Below are 16,124 nucleotides of genomic sequence, written 5' to 3' on the forward strand. Positions count from 1 at the left end.
GTGGAGAATGCAACTTTAGGTGTCGATCTTTACACCAAACCCACGGATAGAAATACTTTACTTCATTACGAAAGCAACCATCCAAGATGCCAAAAGGATAACATACCATTCGGCCAATTTTTAAGAATTAGGCGTAACTGCACCAATATAACTGATTTTAACAAACATGCCGATGCCTTGTCAGAGAAATTAAAAATTCGAGGCTATCCCAAAAGTCTAATTAGAAAAGCCTATAAACGGGCCAAATATTATAACAGGGATACTCTGTTCGATAAGGATAAACAAGGAAATGACAAGAATCAGGACAAATTAATTTTCGTTACAAACTACAGTGCAGCAAGTAACAAGATTAAAAACATCATTAACCGTAACTGGGCATTGCTCAATGACAGGCAAGAAATGAACATCCCTAAACCTATGTTTAGCTTTCGACGGAACAAAACTATAAAAAATTGCTTAGTCCATACCTTTCAAGATGATATCAAGGGCAGTCAGGGAACTATTGATAGGAACCCTTTGCCCACCGGGAACTTTTGCTGCAACATGTGCACAAATTGCCAAGCAATGATGAAGGGTAACAGCATCACCCACAATGGGATTGATCATAAAATCAAAAGTTTTATCAATTGTAGAACCAAAAATTTGGTATACATGATAAAATGTCCATGCGATAAGGCATACATAGGAGAGACAGCGAGAGAAGTAAAGGTGAGGATAACAGAACACAAATCTGCAATCCGAACCAAAAAACTGACTGCTCCCCTGGTGGAACATTGGATTAAACATGATCATAAAATAGAAGATTTAAAATGGGGAGGAGTAGAAGCCATCTCCCATAATTTTAGGGGGGGCAACGAGAATATCAAAAGAAAGAAAAGAGAACAGTTCTACATGTCCCTTTTTAATACTTTCAGAACAGGACTTAATAACAGAGAGGAGTGGGAAAGACTAATCCTGTAGATAAATGGAAATCCTGAAAGTAAAAATGGGAATTTAGTGTAACCTGTATGATAAGTTCCTTCTTGAATATCATGTACCCTGAACTCCCATCTGCAAGAATATTATGAACTGGCTGTATCAATGATTATATAATGTTTGAATATGTTCAAGTATTGTCATTGTAATATATAAGAAAAGTTATGCATGATCGTGTCTGTTTGCAAATACGCTTTTAGTATATACATCCACAAATTATTGGCGTGTTTGCTCCAAATTTGGTGTCTGATAGTCTTATTACGACGGGGAAACACAGTGAACATCTAACCCCGCGAGCCGGCATTTTTTTAAAGATAGTTTATGTCCATGGAGCCAGAGTAGACAACACTGTATTACTATTAATAGTGCAAAGTAATTTCTCGAACAATATAGGAAGGTCTGTTCCGCAGATAGGATAATGTGTTCCCATACCAAAATGGCCACCACATAAAGTCGTTCGTGATTACAGTAGACCGGGTATTCTATAATATATAACCAGCACATAGAAAAAAGGCCTAATAGGTCTTTGAGATGTATAGTATTGTAAAGATCACGAATATTAACTATTCTTAACATTACTTTAACTAGAGCCGCCATGAACGATCAGAGCTGTAATTCTTCCGGTACCACAGCCCTGGGTCGTGGCTTAAAGAATTAATATCAAAGGAAACAGATTGCACTTATAATCTGAATTAAACCCGAACGAGTGCAATATGTGGTAAATTATGTTACACAAAATAATTGTATCTTTGAAAGCCCGCATAGTAATTGAATATAACCACTTCCGGGTTAGTCCGGTCCGGAACCGAATATAAGTGCTTTGTAAGGTACCGGTTCATTCCTTTCGACTGATGCGAAGGAGGAGGACACGGAGGAACAGGGAGGCCGACCTGAATAATTAAGGTATGTGTACAGACGAGCCCCTAGATACTTGTATTTAGATATAAAGTAGGTGGCAGCCCGTTGTATGATAATCATACAAGATGGAAAATTATGCCATCTTTACGATTTAAATTTAGCGTTGTGTAATCACGACAGTGAGAGTAATACAACCTGGGATCTAGGACAGTCCGCCCAAACAGAACGCTGACTATACAAAATGAGCGTCATGTTTTAAGCTAAAACATACTATTGAGATTACATAGTGGTCATAATGTCTTTACCAATTTAAATATATTAGCGGGATGCAGACAAAAGAAGCACAACCTACGGAGTATGGGATAGGAATATCAACTCGAGGTGTGCTCTAAAATGAGAGCTAAAAATTCCTTTTTAATGTTTATGTCTGCAGTTTACGCTTCTTCCGGGTTATACAAGAGAGAAGACCGGAACAATTGAGAATTCTCGGACAGTTCTAACCAGAATCTCTACCCGCATGTATGGGGTGAGTAATGTAATAGGGACCTTACATATATATTTGTGTGATCGTTAAAACACAGGAGTCCCCTAATTGCATTATTCTCATGTCCAGGACGAGATTTTATAGACAAAGACTCTAAGGGGATGAGCTATATCAAACACCACAAAGAGCACCCTTTATCAAATACGGTGGTTCCTCCGTGCATATCGACAATCCTCAGTCCGCAACATAAGGTAAATTAACCTGTCATTGCCGAATGAACTTAGGCAAGTGGATTATTAGTATTAATATTAAAGAGTGGCACTGTCCATTTTTTATTGCACTTAGATTTTTCGTTTATGTATGGAATATCATGAAGATTCCTTGGTGATATGACAATCAGAAAAGAGTGAGCGCAATTGAAAAGCCTCCTCAAATCAAGATAAAAGGTAGATCAGTTCTTTTTCATTCACCGCCGACAGGGCATGGGCTGAATTCACATTTGAAACCCTATATGTGTTGACTTACTGGATTATAACTAACTGAGAGGCTGGCAAAGGGGGAGCATAATAAATATGAGAAGATTAGACAATCGATGTTATATATATAAAAAATAGACAGGGTATGTAGAAAACGTAATGATAATAGACCATGATGTTAAATCTTGTTATCTGTTTATAGATAAAGAAGTCAAATGTTTGTGTCCTGAAGAAGGTGTCAAGACCAATAACACCGAAACGCCGCGTCGACTTGTTTACAATACTTTGACTGTATAAATTTTATAAGGTTGCCAATTTTTCAATGGTTTTTTATTTCTGTATATGCTGCTGCTGCAAAAAAAAAAAAAAAAAAAAAAAATATTTTTTTAGACTGTAACCCAGTTGGGAGGTTTCCTAATAAATTGTGTACAAATTTTTAATCATTTCAGTACTAGCGTTTTTTACTTTATATGTTGTGTGAATTTGATTAGTTTCAGCCCTGTATTATTGTCTATTGTGTCCAGTGGACAATGTGCTGAGTATCAGACTAGCCCTACACCCCTGTTCAGCTCTCCTACAGCAATCCTAGCCTGCGACTATTTTAACAGGGATTTGCTTTTCTGTATGCTTCTTGGTTAATGTCCACAAAACTTCCCCTAGCAGTAGAATTGAAAATGCTGAATCTCTGAAAAATAAATCTATTCATTGGCTACGTCACGTCAGGGGCTGCCGCTCGCGGATCAGGGAAGATATTATTAGGGCACGGAGATGCACGTCCAAAAATAATCCTAGAGACTGCTTCGAACTAACCCTGACCATCCCTGACCTAGCGGAAAATCTTTTGGCATTAGAGAATAGGTCCTGCCCCCAGACTCATCTATCCAGATCAGGCGCTTCCCAACAATCACTGCAGCAAGGGCCTATAATGATGTGCTATAATTGCCTACATTCAGAGGGTCCTCACTCGAGGCGGTTGATTGACTATGTCATGATTCACACCCATGGCAGGAACAAGAACCCACTCCAATCGCTAACATCCAAAGCCCCCTAACACTATTCAATCATGTACTGTCTCCAAACAATCTCAAACCTGGGTAACAGCCAATAGAAACAGTAGTCACCCTGTTTGTAGCGCGAGAGATCATGGGGTGGCAGTAATTTGTAATACTTCAGTTCCGTCTTCTACTCTACCCCCCTTGGTCCAACCAATCCCTTCGAGAAACGGAGTTTCAACTTCCCAGCTTAAGATTCTTTCCTGGAATTTGGTGGGGCTCCAAAATAAAATGTCTTTACCTGATTGGAATAATTTGATTGAGGAACACCACATCTGTATATACCAAGAAACATGGAGCCTAGTACCACTATATAAGTCTGGCTATATTTGTTTCTTTACCCCTGCTGTTCACACGGGTAGGAGGTCTTATTGTTTGGGCTTAGATCAACATGAGCTGTAAAATCAATGAACACCAATGTGAAAGCCCGGATATTATGTGGCTCTCGATCCAGGGTACAAGTGGTGGTGAAACCCTTGAGCTGGTTAATGTCTACATAACGGGGACCCCAGGGGGCAAAGTATCAAATATTGTCATATCATTGGAACAGGAGTTATCTAACAGCCCATCAGATTCATATGTTATGATTGCTGGGGATTTTAACTGTACCTTCAAGCCTTTAAGCTTTGAAGATTTGCTTGCGTTAGATGAAGACGACGCCGAGTGGGGTGTCCCATTATTAAATAAACCCCCTATCAAGAAATGGTCCCAGGTGGCAATTCAGATCAGTGCACTCACTTTAGAAGCTGGATTAAGGGCTGTGACTGGTAGAACCCCCTCTGACGTCGCAGGAGCTAACACATATAACAGAGTGTCTTGCCCCTTTCGAATTGATTACATGTTAGTTGGTGTTAGATTTTGGAGATCCATAATAGATATGGAAGTGGTTCCTTCTACTGATAGTGACCATAATACACTAACCTTGATTATGGAATCGCCCTGGGCTCTTTCTATTCCCTCAATCCAGGACACAGGACCCCTCATGAGGACGAAAGAATTGGTCCCTTCAAACTGCAGTAGATACCTTAAATGGCCACGGGTTGAGGCACAAGAATCTCAAATGGTTGAGATTAGGCGCACACTCAGTGAAAGCACATTTAAATTGCGAGAGCCCTTGAGTGAAAAGGAAGGCCTGTCTAGGTTCCCAGAGTTATATGGAAGTATGATGACTCAGCTGGGGGTCTCTATTTATTATAGAGGATCATGCTGGTAAACCAGCCGTGTGCCGTAAAAATTGCCCGACTTGGTTCAATGGGGATTGTAGACAGGCCAAGAGTTAAGGCACAAGAATCTCAAATGGTTGAGATTAGGCGCACACTCAGTGAAAGCACATTTAAATTGCAAGAGGCCTTGAGTGAAAAGGATGGTCTGTCCAGGGTCCCAGAGTTATATGGAAGTATGATGACTCAAATGGGGTCTCTATTTATTATAGAGAATCATCCTGGTAAACCAGTCGTGTGCCGTAAAAACCGCCGGACTTGGTTCATTGAGGATTGTAGACAGAAGAAAAAGGCTTTGATCTTAGCAATAAAAAGCAGACACTATCCCTTAAGTAGGAAAACCGGAAAGGACTACAAAACTGCTGTCATCCAAACAAAGCGTGAGTGGGATGAGACACACTGGCAAAACTTAAAGGATGCAAGTGTAACCAGGGATCCTAATCTTTTTTGGGATATGGTCAGGCGGTCAGGTAATAAAGATCCTGATTTAATTCTAACCATATCACAAACCAAGACTGGTTTAACCACTTTGGGAAACTTTATTCGGGGTCCAGTCCAATTCCCCAAGTTGGGTCAGTTAATCACCTAAGCAGCTGTCCCACTTTCAATGTCATTCATCCTTTTAACACAAAAGAAATAGAGGCGGCCATTAAAAAAATAGTCCCAGTAAAGCTTCAGGCTTGGATGGTCTTCTGGGAGATCTTTTTCTTGCAGACCCACCCAATTGGGCAAACTATATTATGCTTTTAATCAATTCTATTGCAAAGGGTAGCGCAGTACCTGATTCATGGGAAGGTGCAGAGGTGGTACCTAAGGTGCAAGGGATGACCCCGCCAACTACCGCCCAATCAGTCTGATTGATGCCATGCCGAAAGTAGTTGGCAGGGTGTTGCCTCAGAGAATTCACCACTGGGTGGATGATAAGGATATCCTCTCCCAGTATCAAGCGGGTTTCAGGGCGTGGACAAGGACAGTGGACCAAGCATTTAGATTGCTTTTAATTTGTTGGAAGGTTGTTTTAATTGGCAAGGGCAGTCTTTATTTGTCCTTTATTGACCTAAAGACTGCTTTTGACCTAGTACCCTGTGACCGGATGTGACAGCTATTAGGTGATATGGAGATCCCTCCAAAGGTTCTAAATCTGCTCACATGCCTGCACGAGGGCAATTATGCCCAAGTGAGGTGGAGAGCTCAAGACTAGAAGACAGACAGTATCCCTGTAAACAGGGGAGTGCGCCAGGGTTGTGTAACGGCGCCCACCCTGTTTTCCCTATACATCAATGGGGTGGTTAGTTTTCTACAAGAACTCCCATCTGATGCTCCTTCCCTGGCAGGAGACAGGGTTCCTACCCTGCTCTTCGCCGAAAACACTCTCCTCATGTCTAAAACTCCGGCTGGGCACCAGAAGCTCTTAGATAGATTTCACCTCTTCTGTGAGTGAAGGGGGCTGGTTGTTAACACCTCCAAAACTAAGCTTATGGTGTTTGATCCCTATAGGACATATAAAGGTAATTTTACATTAGACGGAGCCCACTTAGAGCGAGTCTCAACGTTCGATTATCTAGGTATTTGGCTTGCTGAGAAAATGCATTGGCGTCATCACATGGATAAAATGCTTTTGAACCACAAAAGTGTGGTAGGAACACTACTCGAAGAACATCGCTCCTCACAGAGCAGACCCGTGGCTCCCACTCTTACGATTCATGCAGCCAAAGCAGTTAGTGCAGCTCTTTATGATGCCGAAGTATGGGGCTTCGACAATGTCGATGGAATTAGTAGATCAGAACACAAATTCTTTAGAGATTTAGTGATGCTTCCTAGCAAGGTACCATTAAAACCCCTGATGAGCGACATGGGTAGGCGCCCTTTTAAAGATATAGCTAGGCTACGGCCCTTGTTATTCTGGGCCAGCCTGCTTCGGCCCCCTGAGCTTGCTAGCTATACCTCCGCGCTTACGGAATTGATGGCCCTGGATGGCAATCAAAGAAACAGCTGGCTCCTTAATCTAAAAAAGTCAGTTTTTGCGCTCGGCTTGAAGGAGTCATGGGAGACCCAAACCCCACCTAGTAAGGCCGACCTCAAAAAGCGATATTGGTCATGGGTAGATGCCCAAAAGCATAGTAATTTGAGATTAGGAAGACTCACAGAAGAATTTTATTCTCACAAGCAGCACATACTTTTAGATCCTTACTTAAATTTTATTCAGACGCCACGAGACAGGGCACTCTATATTCAGTTTAGGGTAGGCCCACTCCCAATACGAGAGCTAACTGCAAAGTGGAGTGCAGTTGGAGAAGTGTGGCTCAGTGGTTAGAGGCGGCAGACCCAAAAGCTGAGATCGGCCGTGGACCAGGGTTCGATTCCCCGCCTCGGCGGGTCTCGGGCTCTAAAATTCCACGGACTCGATAATTCTCGCTCCGGTGCCTACTCGACTCACGGGGTCACACTCTGCGACTCTGGGCAATAGCTTGCTTAATCTCCACTACGGCCCCTCGCGGTGGGATGCCTGGCTTTCACCTTGTGGATACCCTGCCGGGATATCTCACAGGGAATACCAGGACGGGTTCCCTAAGCAAGCGCTTAGATACCGTGTCGGTGATTTGCGCTATATAAATACATGTACATTTACATTTACACATCAGACAACAGCGGACTGCCCCTGCTGTAAGGCACCAACTGAAAGCGTGGCTCATCTTATGTTTGCCTGCCCCGCCTATAAGAAGGCAAGAATAAGATGGCTACTGGGCACCTATGAACATAGTGTTGCTTTACGCATTTTGAAAACTGACACACGGATCCTCTTTGCCTGTGGCGTAGTAAGGCTTAAATCCCTACGTCTGACACTCTAAATGAATTATTGTGCTTTTTATATTCTTAAACTGCTCTGCTTATTTTTATTGCACTGTCACTTTATACTCCTTTACATACACATGCTGGAATTGAATCAATTTTATGGTTGTACAAAGTTTTTATCTGAAACAGTCTGCCATTATCTTCCTCTGGAAATTTGAACTGACTGTTTTTATGGACTGTATATTTCTTTAGATCATGGTTCATCTGATAACTAGTATTTTTATTGATGATTGTATGTATGTTATTGCTTTAAGGATACCTGTTACCAAATAAAGCTATCCTTGATAACATCTTTTTTCAACTGGGCCACCAGAAATTTCGATGTACCATCTCTAAGGTTTTTGTGCACCCAGGGTGACCAGCTAAAGGATGAGTATGACACCACTGTAAAACTTGCTTTTGTAGTGTATTTCTTGGTTTGTACAGTAAACGGCCCTGAAAAGGAAGCCCATCAATCATAGTTCTCTGTTTATCTAAGGCTTTCCAAGACATGAGTTTATTCATAGGCATGATTTCTCTGATTTTGTTCAAAAACTGTCTAGACATGGTTACTCCAATGATATGATTGCTCGGTATTATGGATCTAATTTCCTGTTGAGGATTAGATTGAGTTACTTCTTCATAGCGAGATAGAGAATCTGCTTTTTTATTGTTACTTCCAGGTCTAAATTTAATGGTAAAATCAAATTCAGCAAAAAAAAAGAGTCCATTGTAACTACCGAGGGGTAAGTGCTTTTGCACAATGTAAAAATTTTAAGTTTTGATGATCAGTGTATACAGTGATGGGATGATGAGCACCTAGCAAATAGTGTCGCCATTCCTTAAAAGCCAATCTGATAGCCAGCAATTCTTATTCTGCTATAGTATAGTTTCTTTCGGGTGGTAGATACTTTTTTAAGAGGAAGGCTACTGGATCAAGATGATTGGTACCTTCTTCTCTTTGTGAAAGAATAGCCCCTATAGCTGTTTTTGAAGCATCAGCTTCCACAATGAAGGGTCTTGACATATGCGGATGTTTTAGTACTGGGGCCGTCATGAAGGCCTTCTTTAATTCTTGAAAGGCTTTTTGTGCTTCCAAAGTCCATTGAAAAGGTCAATTCTTTTGTAGTGGCTTCGTTAATGGAGTTGCTTTGGTAGAACATTTTTCGATAAATCGTCGGTAGAAATTGGCGAATTCTAAGAATCTTTGTATATCTTTGATTGATTTAGGTTCTGGCAAGATCTTGAATGGCGTGTACCTTTCGATCTGCCATGATGATTCCTTCAGAAGAAATTATAAAACCTAGGAACTCTACTTTGTTAACGTGAAATTCACATTTAGACAATTTACAGTAGAGGCCATGTTTTCTTAGTGTGGTTAGAATGGTCTTAACATGGAGCTCATGTGCAGTATTTGAGTTAGATTAAATAAGGATGTCATCGATATATACGATGACAAACCTGTCTAAAAATTCTCTCAATACGTCATTCAAAAAGAACTGAAAAGCCGCTGGGGCATTGCATAGGCCAAACGGCATTATGCAGTATTCAAACCTAGTGCGGAAGGCAGTCTTCCACTCATCACCAGGACGAACTCTAACCAGATGGTATGCCCCTCTTAAATCTTAACACTTGAGCTGTTCGAACCTGATCAAGTAGCACTGGAATGAGTGGTAACGGATATCTGTTCTTAACCGGGATGTTGTTTAGTGCTCTATAATCGATACAAGGGCGGAAATTGCCATTGGCTTTAGGCATGAAGAAAAGAGGAGAGGCGGCGTGTGATTTAGATGGTCTGATAAACCCATTGTTTAGGCATTTATCCAAATAATCCCATAAATACTGGTTTTCTTTTTCGGCGAGTGCGTATATTCTGCTGCAAGGTATCTTAGCCCCAATTTCACGATCGTATTCACAATGTGGGGGTAAGATTTCTGCACTCTTTTCACAAAAAACATCATCAAAGGAGACATATTGTGTAGGTAACTCAATGTTTTGCTCAGCAGCAGTCGCTATGAAATGTGCTCTTGTTTGTCACTCCTGAGTTTTGGGTTTTAAAGACGTGAGACACTCTTGTTGACACCATTCTGTATTAAATGTGATGTTTCTCTGGCCCAGTCTATGGTGGGATTATGCTGGGTTAACCAGGGCATACCAAGAATTACCCCAAATTGTGGTGCATCGATCAAATCAAGAACAAGAAGTTCCGTATGTTCATGTTCTGTGGATTGAATGATCATGGTTAAGGTAACGGTGGTATGAGTAATCATGGCAGAGGTAAGTATAGAATCATCAACTGCAAGAACAGCTTCAGGTTTGTTCTTTTTGATGGTTGGAATTTGTAACTTAGAACAGAAGTTGACATCGATAAAATTTCCACTGGCTCCTGAGACCACCATACTGGTTACTTCTCGTTTGAAACCCTCAGGAACAATAAATAAGGCATTGAGAGTCAAATGTGGGGAACTACTGTGGAGAGTATTGGCGATGATTTGACCAGAGGAATCATGAGGCCTACTCAAGGAGATCCCCTATTTCTTTCTCGAGCCTTCTAGTTTTCCTGATTGGACGCAATAGCATTAGTTGTTTTGAAACCTTTGGGTTTAATTGGGCACTCCCTAACAAAGTGACCCTTCTTTATGCAATATAAGCATAGACCTGCTTTGCGCCTATAATCTTTCTCTTCTTGAGTGAGAGGTTTTCTTAATCCTCCACTTTCCATGGGTTCACTATGGTCTGAAGTTGGTGGAGTAACTCTCATTCTGAAGAGTATTGGGATCTTGAAATCTGTTTTCTTTTTATCTCCTTTCCTTTCAGTTAATCTATGCTCTAATCGTAGTGTAAGAGAAATTAGTTCTGTACAGTCTCTGGGTTGAGGATCAAGGGGAGCTATTTGATCCTTGAGATCGTCCTTTAAACCTTGATAAAAAAAGAGCTGACCTTTTTTCCTCTGGCCAGTTAGTTTCAGCAATTAGTAGATTAAAATGTGTCAAATAACTAATCAAATCTTTATTTCCTTGTTTAAGTTCGAGGAGTTCTCGATCTGCTGACACAGTGATAGTGCGTCTATCAAACACTTTTTCAAATTCTGTTTTAAAATTTGACCAATTATAAAGCAAAGGATTGTCGGAATTCACTAAGGGCATAGCCCACATGGCAGCATCTTCACTAAGATAGGAAATGAGAAAAGCGATACGTGATTGTACATTTGGAAAGGAGGTTGGTTTGACCATGAAATGTAATTGGATTTGAATCATAAAGGTTTGGACTTTACTTGAATCACCTGAGAATCGTTCTGGAGAAGCCAAAGGTACGGTAGAAGATACAGTTACTGAGATTGTAGGAGTAGGAACTGAGGGAGCACCTCCGGATCCGGTAGGACTAATTGGACTAGCTGGAAGTTGACTTTGAATTTGTGAGACTCGGCTTGCCAAGGTGGCTGTTTCCAGTCTAGCTGCAGTCAACTCCTTTTGCATATTACCTAAAATGTTGCATAGATCGCCTAAAGTGGCCATCTTGGCGATTCTGCTCAGGAGGAACGATCTTTCATGGGCAAGTTATTCTGTCAGGACTGGTTCCTCAGGAGCAGTACCCTAAGAAGCCCACCTCCAGGCAGCCTTGACTCTGCGCTCAAAAACACCAGAGTATCAAGATGGCCAGATGGGGGGACGGGAATTAGGTAGGATACTGCGGGGAGGGAGATCTTGAACAGAGATTAAATATATGCTGAGTGAAAGTCTTCAATCTCTAATTCTATTCACAGGCATAATATTACATTAAATGTTTGTTAGTCTATTAGTTAGTCTGTAACAATCTTTTCCTGAAAAGAAAAAAAGATCAAACGAAGTGTTGTTGTAGTTGCTGTAGATTATTGTGCTTTCAAAATTATGAGTTTGATCTTTATATGCGCATGTCTTGATTTTGATGTTTTGATTAAAGTACTTGAGGATATTTATAAGTCTTTTAGAAAAGTTCCCAAAATGTGTTCTCATCAAATATCCAACTTAGTCCGTAAACTCTGACTTTTCCATGATCAAAAAACACATAAATCCTCTTATAATTAGGCTCAACAAAGAAGAATAAATACCAAAAACAATTTACTCTTTTCTCAGCTATTAGCACTCATTAGTTTTAGTAATTGCTGGAATGAGTAGATCTAAAGTCTTTAAATAATAGTTCTTAATTACATAAAAGAAATTTCTTGAAATAATAGTTCCAAAGTAATACTCCCCAGTAAGATTTCTAATAATACTTCAGCCAGAACACGCGTTGACATTTAACAGGATTAATGACTTCCTTTGTGGAACTGGAAAGACAGAGAATAATGCTTGTTTAATGTCTTTAACTTTGAAAATATGAAGAGCTGCCAGGAAATGCTGTCACTAAATCAAAAAGGAAACAACGTTCCTTACCAGGAGGAGACAACTAACTCGAACTGGATAACTGGCTAATCTTACCGGTAGATTAATGTCTATTTTCAACAGGGCTAGAGGCGCGAGACATGAGAGCAGGGAAACGCCTTTTGAATTGACACCGGAATAACCTGCAGGGTGTGGTAGGGCACGGTCGCCTTAAATAGCGAGAACACAAGTACGGAGGATGCTGAAGGAAGAAATAGCTTGAAAGGCAGAAACACTTTGGATCGTAATTAGCATATAAGCAAACAGAGCATTTGGAGCGTGATTATCATATGTATAAACAAAGCTCTTTTATACATAAAGACAAACGGAGAGTTTTTGCACATGAGAACATATTCTGAAAATCAGCAGTATTTAAACAAAATAAAAAAATAAGAGCAAAAGAATGAATACGTGGGGGAAAACAATGCAGTCATACTTAGGTCCAAAATAGCTTGGTATTTTCCTCATTACCAAGTTTAAATAAAGCAGTTCAATAGTGACATCATCAGTAGTTGGCATGAGTAGGAAACTGTCTGACAACCACAGTAACCCTATTCATTGTTAGGAGTAGCGCGTCAGAGTTTAGAGGAACATGACAGACATTAGTGATAGATGCCTCTCTGTTAGGTTGGAGAGCAAATATGAATCACCTTCAAATCCAGGGAACATGGTCTCCGAGAGGGATTACTTTTCACATCAATCTCCTCGAGCTATGTGTTGTTCACCTAGCGTTGAAGGCTTTTCTCCCATTCTTCAAGACACACTACCTGCTTGTTTAGACAGACAACAAGACAACCATGTAGTACCTCAACAGGCAAGGGGGAACAAGATCCAGACCATTGTCTCATGAAGCCCAGACAATTTGGATTTGGTTGATACCAAGAGACCTGTGGATCACTGCAACTCATCTCCCAGGTATTTAAAATGTTCAAGCAGACTCCCTAAGAAGAGTCTTTCAGGAAAACCACGAATGGGCCCTTCACAACGGACTTGTGTAAAGCATTTTCAGCACATGGAGCACTCCCCACATAGATTTATTTTCTACAGCAGAAAATAAAAAGTGCTCAGCCTGCGCCTCAAGGTACTTCCAACCAGGAACACTGGGGAATGCCCAATGGATTGACTGGTCTGGCAAATTTCTCTATGCCTTTCCTCCGATCCCCCTGATTCCATAATTTCTCTCAAGCTGTCTTACTCGAGGTGGGTCAGAATGATCTTGGTTGCTACAGAGTAGACCCGGCAATGGTGGCTCACAGACCTTCTCCACATGTTGGAGCGTCCACATCTGAAGTTGCTATGCCGACTGGATCTTCTCACTAAGTTCAGAGGCCAGATGGTTCATCCCAGCCTCTCCTCTTTGAGTTTGTCAGCATGGCTTTTGAGATATTGAAACATGGATATTTGAGTCTTCCACAGGAATGCATTGACATTCTGAAGTAGGCAGAACGACCTTACACGCATTCAGCATATTCATTTAAATGGAAGAGATTCTGTATATGATGCTCTGACAATAAGGTGAATCCAATGACCTGTCAAATAAATGTGTTCTTCCATATTTACTTCATCTGGCCAAATCAGGCTTACAATTCTCTTCCATAAAAGTTCTTTTGGTGATAATTACTGCCTATAGAAAATGCCCTTCACAAACCTCTTAAAAATTCCTGTTATCAAGGATTTTTTAGAGGGTTTGAAAAAGGTTTCCCTCCCATATAAGCCCAGGCTGGATGGAAGAGGAGGAGGAGTAGGCTATATATACAAAGACATCTGGAATATTACCTCTGTGCAGAGGACATCCCGGGAATTGAGTCGCTGGGGTTCTCACTCAAAGATGCCAGTGGTGCTCTGTGCACAGGCTTACTGTGCTACAGACCACCAGTGAGTGCTGCTCATGTTGATCAAGAACTGATTGACGCCATATATTACTTATCATGTTCTCACTCTAAGCTACTGATCCTCTGAGATTTTAATCTCTGAAAGAATGGCACCCTTGACACAGCTACTAAGGAACTTTGCCAGACCTGTAATAATGTCAAACTACAACAGTTGGTGCTACATCCTACCGACCAGAAGGGCCATGTGCTTGACCCTATTTTTGCTGATGAAAACAACATAGTTGTAAAGGATATACTTCCTCAATGCTGGACAGACCATTTTCTAGTCTCTTTCGCCTTGAAAGTTGATAGTCTTCAACAACACGATGCTGGTATGTCATCTACTCGTATTAGTAGGGAATGGTCCAAAATATCAAAACTGATGGACCTTCCCCGGCTGGTTGATGACAGTTATGTTCTGCACGACTCAGTGGAAGTGAATTATCTGAATTTATGCCATCAGATCACTAGTTCGTTAGACCAGTTAGCGCCTTTGAGGAAAGTCGAAAGTAAAAATAAACCTTCTGCTCCCTGGTACAACGTAGAATTGAGGTCAATGAGGACCAGCTGTAAACAAGCGGAAAGGAAATGGAGGAGGAATTACCTAGAATCAGATAAAGTAGGCTTATAAAAACTACTTCACACTTACAAGGAGTTGATAGGCAAGGCCAAGGCCAAGTACCTTGAGGAGACTATTTTCCACTCGGCTAATACATCTCAAACTCTTTTTAGTCTAGTGAAAGGCCTGTCCAATCCAGAATGTATTAAGCCTAACACTCCAGCATCACAGGAACTATGTGATGATTTGGCAATATTCTTCGAGGAGAAAAATTATAAAATCTTAAATGGTCTTAAATCCCCTGGAGATGAGGTGTAGTGTAGTTCCTATTATCCCAATAGGCTCTGCGCATTGGAATAATATCTTCAGTAGTATAGACGTAGGACAGAGGTTAACTAGGTCTTCTACTGTCGATATTAGACTTAAAGTTTAATGTTTGCCAGCTAGCTCAGAGTTCACTAGAAACTTTCTCGAATAGACAAGGAGGAGTTTAACCTCCCTGGATAGACAAGAAGGGATTTAGTTTCTGACAACCATAGAACATGACAACTTTGCTCTCCCCTAATCAAGAGTGTATCTCTAGAGTCGTGTGAAAACAAAAGACAACTTATTTTACTCAGTCAGTTCAGTGCATTCTTAGTTTCACCAGATTGTAGAGAAAAGGAAGAGACGGGCGTGTTCAATAAAAAGATGTTATTTATTGATCAGTCTCTTTTCTCATACAAGAGAAATGAATCGCTATTATTGCAATACTTATTGTTAAGTAAAGTGCATACAGTAATAACAGAATTATAAAATAATACTGTAAAAGCATTGATATGGTTTCTTAGCCATATGATACTTAAAATGGATAAAATAGATACATACATATATACATTGACTAATCGTACTCAACTGGTGCTTCTAACTACGCCTACCCCAATGTACCTGACCTAAGCCTAATACGTGGGCGGGAGTAGCTAAGTAGCAGTTTAAGTTAAGTTTGCTTTGCCAAGAGTCTGCTTCAAGAATTCTCTACAAAGGGTTATTCAGTTCAGTACCTGGGATTTAGAAGGCTGGAGGGTTGGTATCTCTATCTCAGGTCTTGATATCCCAGCTGCCTGCGAGGGCGGCTTGGAAGCGCCGGAGCTGGATTTCTCGGCAGGAGAAAAGACAGCGTCTCTCTCTCAGCGCGTCAGAAAGGAGGGGCAGCGACTGTGGGCTTTGCTGTCAGCTGGGCTCCTCGGCAAGTCTCGCTGCTCCAATCTTGTCACCACCTCGTGTGTTTACTTAAGGCAATGTCGGTATTATTTATACCTGAAAGGTGCCGAGATTGACGTAAGGATGGACATAAATACGTCAATAAGGATGTCATACGAACTGGTCGTTCGCACATTCTTTGCTGAAGTTCTCGGCTA

At 41.0% G+C, this 16,124-nt stretch overlaps 1 protein-coding gene and 2 long non-coding RNA genes across 3 annotated transcripts in view; all 3 read left to right on the top strand.

Moving 5' to 3' along the window:
* LOC144765655 (guanylyl cyclase C-like) overlaps positions 1 to 16,124 on the top strand; it is a 577,462-nt gene that overhangs the window by 367,645 nt on the left and 193,693 nt on the right. The window lies entirely within an intron of this gene.
* LOC144774938 (uncharacterized) lies at positions 1,820 to 2,497 on the top strand. Its single transcript, XR_013600539.1, has 3 exons — positions 1,820 to 1,878; positions 2,267 to 2,359; positions 2,447 to 2,497. It is a non-coding gene; the product is annotated as an uncharacterized LOC144774938 (long non-coding RNA).
* On the top strand, positions 2,503 to 3,132 carry LOC144774950 (uncharacterized). The gene is made up of 3 exons (XR_013600540.1): positions 2,503 to 2,568; positions 2,663 to 2,763; positions 2,996 to 3,132. It is a non-coding gene; the product is annotated as an uncharacterized LOC144774950 (long non-coding RNA).

The sequence above is a fragment of the Lissotriton helveticus genome, chromosome 1_1 (assembly GCF_964261635.1).
Source record: "Lissotriton helveticus chromosome 1_1, aLisHel1.1, whole genome shotgun sequence".
Taxonomy (NCBI): domain Eukaryota; kingdom Metazoa; phylum Chordata; class Amphibia; order Caudata; family Salamandridae; genus Lissotriton; species Lissotriton helveticus.